Genomic DNA, 10,097 nt, shown 5'->3' with positions numbered 1-10,097 from the left:
CCAATTTCTGTTTTCCAAGACAAACAACTGCCCACTCTTTGATGCCTCATATCATCATTTTTCTAGAGCTATAGCTTTTGCATAAGTAAGGCTTTACTATGGAGATATTTTGAAAGTCTTGAGGCCAAACTCTAAGCAGGTGCTATCAGACAAAAGCAGCTAGAGACCTTCACTGCACTGCCTAGCCCTCAAGATACTTTCAAACTTCATTGACCTAAGGACATTGGAGATCTAGGCTGTTCACATAGCAAACTGAGATCTCAGTGGTCCTCCTGTAAAAGAATGTTGAAAAGTACAATATAGAACTTTCTGGTTTAGGTCAATTTCTTTTAAAATTCTAACAGGCAGGTAGATAATATACTTAAAATGCAGGTGATGAAATGGTTACTAAAAAGTATCTTAACTAGACACATTTCTGTAACTCTGTTTTTATATTTCTTTACATCCTTTGTAGATTAGTGTAAACACAATTAATTAATCATGAAAAGCAACTCCTACAGAGTAGAAGCAGGATTTTAGCTTCCAAAGCAACTTCCCTGCCAGACCTGAAAAATCTTATTCATCGTCAAGCAGTGTCACTCTTCTTAGCCAGCCTTTGATACCATGAGGTGCAGCAACCAAGAACTGCAGCAGTCTGCCTGTTTTTTGACATGGATACAGGATTGAAATATACTGGGCTATTTGCACCATCTGGTACATGCATTTCAGTTGAATGAAAGCAGATGAACTCCTGGGCACTTTGGTGATGAAACACCAGGAGAAAAAGAAACAAAACCCAAGAGATGTAAAAGTGTTAGCGAGGAAAAGCAGCTGAATTGATCTCCTTTCTGGACCACAGAAGGTCATCTTCTAGGTTTCTACACATGACATGGGACTACATATTTGACTCCTTGCATGTTTAGAGTGGGAGTGCGTTAGATTAAGCAGACTGTTCTAATGATCCTTTTTAGTTTTGAAATCTAGGGATCTATAAATATGTATATATCAATGTTGCTGTGACTATGATTTGCAGCTGTCAATCAGTTTGCTTTTTATGGCTGTAAAATTTAATTTCACCAGGGTTTTTTGTGTAGTCTTCTGAAAAGAATAAAAGTCTACTCCACATCTCCACATTTTAGACAGAAGAGTAATGCATGATTAACAGTATGCTGAGAGGTGTCACATTCACATTAACACTGATGTGTGAACCAGTGGTCAAATGGCAGATTACATGTCTGTCACAACACATCAGGGCAGTGTTCCAGTCTGCCAGCTTTACCCTGCCCAGCTTCTTCAAACAAAGAGTTCTTCTGAAATATGTAGCACAAAAAAGAATGTTGAGCCGTTGGGGGAAAAAGAAGTCTGTCTCACGGTCAAGATTTTTGAAGACTTTGTAACATCAAATGGCAGCAGGGGTTACTCACAGTCACATAACCTTGCAGGTTCATGGATCTCTATAGCACAAATGGTGCATATGTGGCGTTATCAAAGATTTTCTGCATGATAACTGTATTACTGAAAAAGTACTACGGCTGGCATATTTCGATTTCAAGAAAGGATGCCAATTCTATCAAGGCTAGAAAAACTCTGACCCAGTTCCAAGAGAAAAAGCAAGATTTTGGAATATCATTTGAAGAAAGAAGTTCCAGTTCACTGAAAATGTCATGGAAAGTGGCCTTCTCTTTTTGTCTTAAGGACAGAATTTTATTTTTTAAATGGATAATTAACTAGCTGCTTGACTTCTTATATAGCAAATAGTCACACCTGGACCTGAAGTGACTTTTAGAGGCTAATGTATGAAGCCAAAACATATAATGAAGTGGAACACATCTGTAATCCCTTAGGATGTTTACATATATTAAAAGCAAAATTTTAGACAATGATTTTATTATTGTTTGCAAACCCAAAAATTCTATCTCAGGGTTTAAAAATGCTTTCCGGGGGGTTGTGAATATTGTGCTCACTTGGACAGTGCCTGACTTCTTACATGCTTTCAGTCTCAAAAGATCTGCTGAATTTTCCTGGAAGAAAAATTGCTGTTCCAGCAGTACTCTCACTGAAATGAAAGCACAAATTGGAAGCTATAAAGGCTAACATGCTTAAAACACTTCAATAACATAAAAGTTAAGTTCTATTTTCAAGAACACCCAGGTTACATGGATCTCTCTTTACAACATAAAAACTTGTCTCATGAAGAATATCATCTAAATATTATACTGGTAAGTAGTTGGCATATGAGCCAGTATTTGGACTCAGCCCAAAATGAGTAGTTTTGTATTGTCTTGGCTCATCTCATACATGTTAATATATGTCAACTATATATAATGGACTTGACAATAACCTCTTACAACATTTAAAACATTGACTTCTAAAAATCACTCCTGATTTACACAAAAACATGAACTGGAAGATGGAATCTATGCTCTATGCAGAAATAGGATATAGAGACAGACACACACACGTGTATGTGTGTGTATATATGTATATATATATATATATATATATATATATATATATAGTGCATTCTTCCATATGGTATGTATGCTATGTATAGACTCTTTATATAATAATATAAAATTCATATTCTACTTTTTATAAAGCATTGCATATTAATACACAGAAATATGCCATTTCTTACATGAAAAATTATTTGGATTTTTACACTGATTTTGTATGCATTTGTACACATTTCCAGACAAGTTATCACCAAATTCTGTCCTTTTTATGACCATACAGTTTTTACTAAAATCCTCTTCTCTGCTCCCAATTTAAAACCTTGAAAATACCTATATAGTTGCAAAGATCTATGAATTTATATAGTACATGCACATTTCTTTTAAAACTAGTATATTACAGTGATAAGAAGGATTTTTTGCAATTTTTTCCTTTTTTAACTCTCTGTTTTGTTAGTGAAATGAAGTTCAACAACATTCAGATGAGCCACAATTCAGTTTGTCAGGCTTGGCTTCCTTTCATCATTTTTTTTTTTTCCTGACACCATGAACCTGCTGCTACTCTCATAAGATTTAAAGTTTATTTCTATATACACTTTGCTTCTCATTTCTGTATGAATGGCTTCTATGTTTTGAGGGATAGAAATATTATTTTCTGTGGCTTGAATTTACACTTCTCAAGAATAACATAGGAATGGCATGTTACAAGGAGGAAGAATACTAAGAGGGTCTGAATTCCACTTTAACCTACCGTCTTTTGAATTCACTTACAGTCCCTTAAACAATTACTCTTAAACAAACGTCTTACTGTATGTTACAGCACTATACATAAAAAGAAACTAGAGTTGTGCAGCACAGCATGGTGTTATAAATGATACAGCTATATAGCATTTTATGTACAGAAAGTAGATAAAAAACTGTGCACAACATAAATGATATTCAATGAATGCATTAATTTTATTCTCTTATTCAAAGACAGAAAAACTTAATGAAATCCTTTTTAAGCTCTCATAAATGCACACTTGAGAAATGTAAAAGAAGTGTTAGAAATTTGTCTAATATTACTCTAGTGGGAAAAAAAAAGAGACCTGCATGGAAAAAATTCTCCACTCCAATGGAAGAAGGTTTAAGAAGGACAATGAAAAAAATGTAAGTTGGCCCAAAAGAAAGAAAATTGGAGCTGATATAATGGACTTTCCTACCATGAAGAACTTTATTAACAATAGTAATGAAAAAGTACTTACAAGTGAAATTTTCTTAAGAATTAATTATTGGTCAGGTCTGTTTCCCTTAAGTTTCAAGATTCACTGCTCTTAAAATTGCAGTTAGGCATCTAAATAAAGCAATAATGTTTTATTCTGTAACATTCACAAAATCCTTACAGAACTGATGTCTGTGTCTACAGCTGCTCAGCATCTATATTTTCTGCAAGTAATATTCCTGTAATGTCATTAAATACATGCTGAACAACGCATACTTTCAAATCACCATTAAAAGTATCAACTAACACTCTAAACCCAGTGTAATTCACAGATTAATTTCACAGCCCTGTGTCTGGGTCCTGAAAGTATTGCCTATACTTAGCTGTCAATTAGAGACTGAAGCGACTTAAATTATCCTTGTTAGAGGTTTGCTTTGCTTCCGTAGTTCATTTCAAAAATTACACACATGTTATTATTATAATATAGTGAGTCATCTGTTAATTATTTTTGACATCTATGATAATAAAAATATACAAATGTTCCAGTTATTAATAGAATTGGCCTATCTTTATGCAACTCAAATTGCCATGATTGTTGGACAAATTGGCATCAACTCACTCTTTCGTCTTTGAAATGATGCAGTACTTTTTGTATCTAAGTTCTGTGAAGACTACAACCTATAAGTCTGTCTTTACATAACTGCAGATAACCAGGGTTTAACCCACTTTACTTTAAACTCTTTCACCAAAATGCATGACTACATACGCTATCAAAAATAATCTTCGACCGACCACATGCTGTGTAAGAGTACCAGTGAAATACTTCATAAACAGACAGAATGCAAACATGCACAAACACACTAACCACTAATGCCATAAACAACTTCAAGCACAGTACAAACAAAATGCATGCCAAGAAACCTGCTTGAAAATGTGTATTATAGAAAAATACACTTTCAATTTCTGAATGTTATTTGACTACTTATTACACAAAACGAAAACTATGCAGTCCATGATGGCCCTTGAATTAAACTTCTGCCAAGTTCCAGAGACTATTTTTCATTATTCCTGGATATGTTAGGTATAATATTAAGAGCACCTCTTCTTTTTCTCCATGAATGTCACCTTATAAAATCAGGGAATATATACACATTATATGCATATCACATTGAAAAAACCCAGTAATTATTGGGGCAGAATTCAGAATTTGCATACTCAGCAAACATAACAATGTAAATCACGAAACTAATTTACACCTGATAAAAATCCACTTACTTCACCACTACTTTGAATGTAGGTACATTGACTTATATAGAGAATTTAAATAGAAGAGTTTTTTCCTTATTGGACTGATTACAGTGCAATCATGTCAAAACCACTTAAAGCCTCACAATGGCATCACAAAGTACCCAACATGGCAAAGGGCTGCCAAGTGAAGCCCTAAGCCCACACTTCGCAGGCAGACTAGCTGCAGACAAATCTGAATCGGACTTATGTTAGTGAAAAAAAGAGAAGGTTGCTATTAAATAGAAAATAAGAGAAAAAAGTCAGAGCCCAGAACTCATCCCTCAGGACTTGGGTATCAGTTCAGTCTGTGTGCTGGAATTTAGTCTGAGGTTCCTCCCCTCCTATCTGTTCTGGGGGAGATTTTGAGTTAGGACCAATTTTACACCCAGTTTAAGACAGAAGTGACAAAAGATATAATTTAATGAAAATTACTCCCAGAGTCTTCCTATATATTTTTACTACTGATATGAAAAACAGTAACAGTGTTGTGACATGCTGTGCTGCATGTTTACTGAATGGCCAAACATGCAATGACCAACTCTAGTCTTTTCCTTGCTGGAGCTCTGACTTTGATTATTTTCCTTCTCACACATGTTCAAAAAACCTGCATGAATATTTTGATCTCCAGTCCTTTGAAAAATTCTCTTACATTGACCAAATGTTTACAGGAAAGACTGTGGCAGAAGAGGGAAGATAAAAAGATGGTTTTGTTTGCTAAGGCTAAATCCACTCTTAAAAATGCCTAGCCAAGCACAGAACATCCAGGGTAGAGTTCATTGAGAATTAGAAGCAAAGAGAATGAGCTAATTGGAAAGAGGTGCTGAAGGGACAGGGTGAGTCCAGGCACAACACAAATGTGAGCATTTGTTTGCAGGGCTAATCAATGGTTACAAAGTAAAACTGGGGTATATCTTTCAGGGCATGTCTAAGCTGCCACTCCAATGTACATAGGTTTAAGAACCACAATGAAAAAATGTAAATGGTCTCAAAGCAAGCTAGAATTAGAAAATTACTAAATTAAACCAAACTAGTTTCACTGATGACTAAAAAGATCACAGTGTGGGTACTGATTTAATTGTTTTGATGATTCATACTGAGGAAATGTAACCAGTTGTCCATCCAGGCAGAAGAAGTCACTATCCCTCTGGCAGAGAGAGGATGTTCACTTCCCAGATGCTGCTGTTTATAACTCAGCATAATAAAATAAATGCAATTAGTGGTCTTGCAAAGTTACACAGAATTTCACACCCCAGACTGGCTGAAAGTTAATACCTCATCTCTTCACCAAACTGTCCAGTAAAAAGAATTATCCCCAGGACAATTATCATTTAAATTCAACAAATACCATGAATCTTCATTACCAAATTGCACTAATTAATCAAATTCTAAATTCATTTAAATGGGCTAACTTTTGCACAACAGCTCAGTGCTCAAAAAAGAGCCACTTGTTAATGAATTTACTGTTCTTTATTCTTAAGACTTGTTTCATTTGAAACTCAATAAACACTAAGTTAAGACCTTTTCTGAATTTTCATTAAAATTTAATTTCATGCCAGAAACATGTTTCTGAACACTCATCAGGATTAGGAAGTGCATCAGATGAAGGTGGCAAACCTTCAATATCCTTGATATTAATCAATATTAAGTAGCAAGATACTAGTTATTTATCTTTTCTTTACCCTTCAGAACTTGCATACACACAGCGTTAAATGTTCTCCTCTATAATCTGTGCATCCATATAATTCATGTGTCTTTTACCTGGTGACTGTCTGTCTGTGAAGAATACTGATTAAGGTAATTCAGTCTGCCTGCCCATGCTCAGCACAAGCAAGGAGTTTTCAATTTTTCACTCTGACTAATAATCAGCATGGGACAATCAACAGCACTGCATTTTTTCAAACTGAAATCTGATAATTTGCTACCTAGTACAAAGTGAAACACTATACTTTTGTAAGTTTAAAAGGGACTTTATCCTCTTGGTAGCAGAAATCTGGCACATGATTTTTGTGGTTTTTTTCTTCCTCAGACATAAGGAAGTTGATAGAGATATGGTTATTACATTCTTTAGTTTTCTTAAGTGGTTAGTTACTTGCCTAAATTCTTTTGTAGCAACCAGTCCTCTCTTGTTGCAGTGAAATCACTTTAGTTTAAATTTTAAAAAATTAAAAAGTTAAAGCTCTGGCTTTGGCATGGGTGAGAATTATTTGCCTGAAACCATACTTGATTTGGAAAGTTTTGACTGTGGTGGTGCAAATCCCTTGACACAACTTCAGGCTTTAGGTCAGCAGGGAATGTTCAAGTCCCTTCCTGACAACTGAGCATGACTGGGTGATTAAAGATGCCAGGTGACCTGACATCTCTGGAGGTTGGCTACGGAAAAGTTGTGGCCAGAAGCCTTTAAACCCATATACCTGTCTGTGTGTTTATTAATGTCATCACAAGTTGCAAATGTAGTATAAAGTTTAAAAAAATAATGCTCTATTTTTTTAAACTGGATTTATAAAGTCCAAATGTTTACTTAGAAATGAAACATTTTGGTACTGGGGCCTCTAGGATATGTTGGCAGTGGAAAAACTAACCTACACCAGATGGCAGAGGTTAAAGAAATACTATAAAATATGGCTTCTATTCATACAGTTCTCAGACAAACAGAACCCCAAGCAGAAAAAAACTGTGAAAGTGGAAAACCTTTTCATTTGCTTACATTTCTCTTTGCTACTCAGCAAACCTGAGAGGTATTGTATCATCACGTATCAAGGAAGTAATATGCCAGATTGTTGTAACAGGTGGAATATGTTTGTTTGTAACACGTTGAATCTGAAATAAAGAAAGGACCAAAGCTACTAAAGGTTTTTACAAAAACATTTGCAAAATGCAAGTACCTCAGTTTTGTACCTTCAATGCTTACTGCCTAAGTCACAATTTGAGACAATAGCTGAGTTTTTGCACACAAAATATAAAAATTATACTCTCAAATTTTCATACATTCAGTTAATTTGGCTAGATGAACATATAAGCTAATGAGATAATTCTGCACTAGCATTTTTAATGAAACATTTCACAAGAGAGAGCATTTTTACCTATATTTTATTCTATTTTACCTGAACTATATAATCTCTAAATTTCATCCTTATTTTTTTGTTTCTAAAGCTTCTTAAAGTCACATCTGTTTTGTAATTTCAATGTATTTACTTAGCATTTCATTAATCTATCATGTCTATAAAATAAATACACTCTTATAATAGAAATACTTATTGTACAATATTTGTCAGTTCAGAAAATCCACTGTGAACCCAAATCTGTACAGCAAAATGTGTGATATAACCCATTTTCTTATTACATATGTAGTCATATGATGTTTTAAAAAAAAGAGAGAAAAAAAAAATGATGTGAACTTGGGCACAATGGACCATGCTGTCAAAAATATTCAGTTGTCAAAAATGCAGATGGCATAAAAACACAGAAACAGATCAGTTATTGGAGGGGGGGGGGGCGGTTTAATAGAAACTATTGCATTGATTTTTAAAATTGATTATGTGCTTAAATATGTGGGTGGGTATCCAGTAAGGTCTTCAAGAATACCTAAATGTTCTTAAAAAACCCCATATTTATGGGAATAGTTAGGTAATTAATACCTTGAGACAAAAGGTCCAATGTCCAAGATAGACAAAAATGTTCTCCCAAATAAACAGTAGTTAATAAAGAAAAGAGCTAGATGTCTGAGGAGGGAAAACCTCCCCGATGACTTGCCCTTTTCCCTTAAAAAAAAAGAAAAGGAAAAAAAAAAAAAAAGAAAAAATGAAAATAGAGCAGAAGCAAATGGAAGGCTCTGCACAATGAAAACAACTACTGAGCAGTTCTTGGGAACATTCAGTAAAGATTTCGTTTGCAGTATCTGAACTACAAGCCATTACTAATGAAACAGCACTACTAAGGGCATTCAAAAGCACAGTTAAGGTCCGTAACAAACTACCTGGCCAATCTCAAAGACTTCAGCTGGAGGCAGGCTCTGCCTTTTCCTTCCTGAACTCGTTCCCCTGACAAAGAGAGAAATCTTGAAATACAGAACATACTTACAACTACTGTGACTGTTTCCTCCTGCCCACCCTATTTTTGCCCCTTTTGCCTGTAAGACTAGTGGCATTTTGGTGTGAATACAAAGCCTCCTTGCGATGGATATAGAGTCAAGTGCTCATAATAAACTCATCTCTTATTGCTAGGCAACACTGAGCAATGTGAATTTGTCACTTCTGTTTGGTGCAACTTTCAATTTCACCTCCAACTGTAACAATATAGCCTGCTATATTTTAGATGCCACTGTGGTTGGATGCCATCCCAGGAAAGATGTGAACTACTACTGACAGGGAGTGAATGACTGGCAATGGGCATAAGCAGTTTTTTGATTCTTATGCTTGACATATAATTAATTGCTAGATTTATTCTTCGAAGAAACTCATACTTCGTGATTCCTATTTACTGGCTGCCTTTTAGAAAAGGCAAATGGAACAAATGAATTTCCACTGAGGGAAAAGTTTTGTTTGCTTGTTTTGCTTTCTTTCATGTGGTATTTGTTCTGTTCATACTTTTCTACTTCGACTGTCTTTTTGAGGAGTGGCTATAAGCAAAATTCAAATCTTAAGCAACCTCAATCAAGGAAGTACTTTTATTTTCAAGGCACATCCAATTATTTGTTTGAATCAATGCATTTCTTACTACTGAATACCCCTCGCACCTAACACCACCCATTGTCAAGGAGCTCAGATTATTGCAAAATGAATAGATAGTATCTTTTCACAATCTTTTCAATCTGAAACCAAACTCCCCATCCAATAAGATTAATTCTATGCTACCCAGGCTTCTTTTTTCTTTACCGAGGCTTCTTTTTTCTTTCTTTTTTTTTTTTTTTTACTACTGGACTGATAATTTTGTTTTTAAAACCTTGGTGTGATTGTCTGATCTGGCTATGAGGTCTCAGCTCTTTGATCTTTAAAGAATTAGGTCTGTTTGAAGGGCAAAAAAGGGAAAACTGAACACTGATATTGCTTCACCACCTTTGTCTAAGACATAACTAGAAAAAAGGACAACTTTATACTTCAAAGAAAATACATGTCTTCTAAAAAATCATCATCAACAGTCATTTCTCTAAATATTTTGAAATATTTCACAACTACATTAAC

General features: G+C 34.8%; 1 long non-coding RNA gene across 1 annotated transcript; it reads right to left on the bottom strand.

Moving 5' to 3' along the window:
- Positions 1-4,711: 4,711 nt before the first annotated feature.
- LOC137475594 (uncharacterized) lies at positions 4,712-9,745 on the bottom strand. Its single transcript, XR_010999965.1, has 3 exons — positions 8,894-9,745; positions 7,625-7,737; positions 4,712-6,062 (listed from the first exon to the last, which is right to left on the bottom strand). It is a non-coding gene; the product is annotated as an uncharacterized lncRNA (long non-coding RNA).
- Between the last annotated feature and the right edge of the window lie 352 nt (positions 9,746-10,097).

This window comes from Anomalospiza imberbis, chromosome 6 (assembly GCF_031753505.1).
Source record: "Anomalospiza imberbis isolate Cuckoo-Finch-1a 21T00152 chromosome 6, ASM3175350v1, whole genome shotgun sequence".
Taxonomy (NCBI): Eukaryota; Metazoa; Chordata; class Aves; order Passeriformes; family Viduidae; genus Anomalospiza; species Anomalospiza imberbis.
The sequence above is the reverse complement of the archived record's forward strand: the minus strand, read 5'-3'. Positions and strand labels throughout refer to the sequence as shown.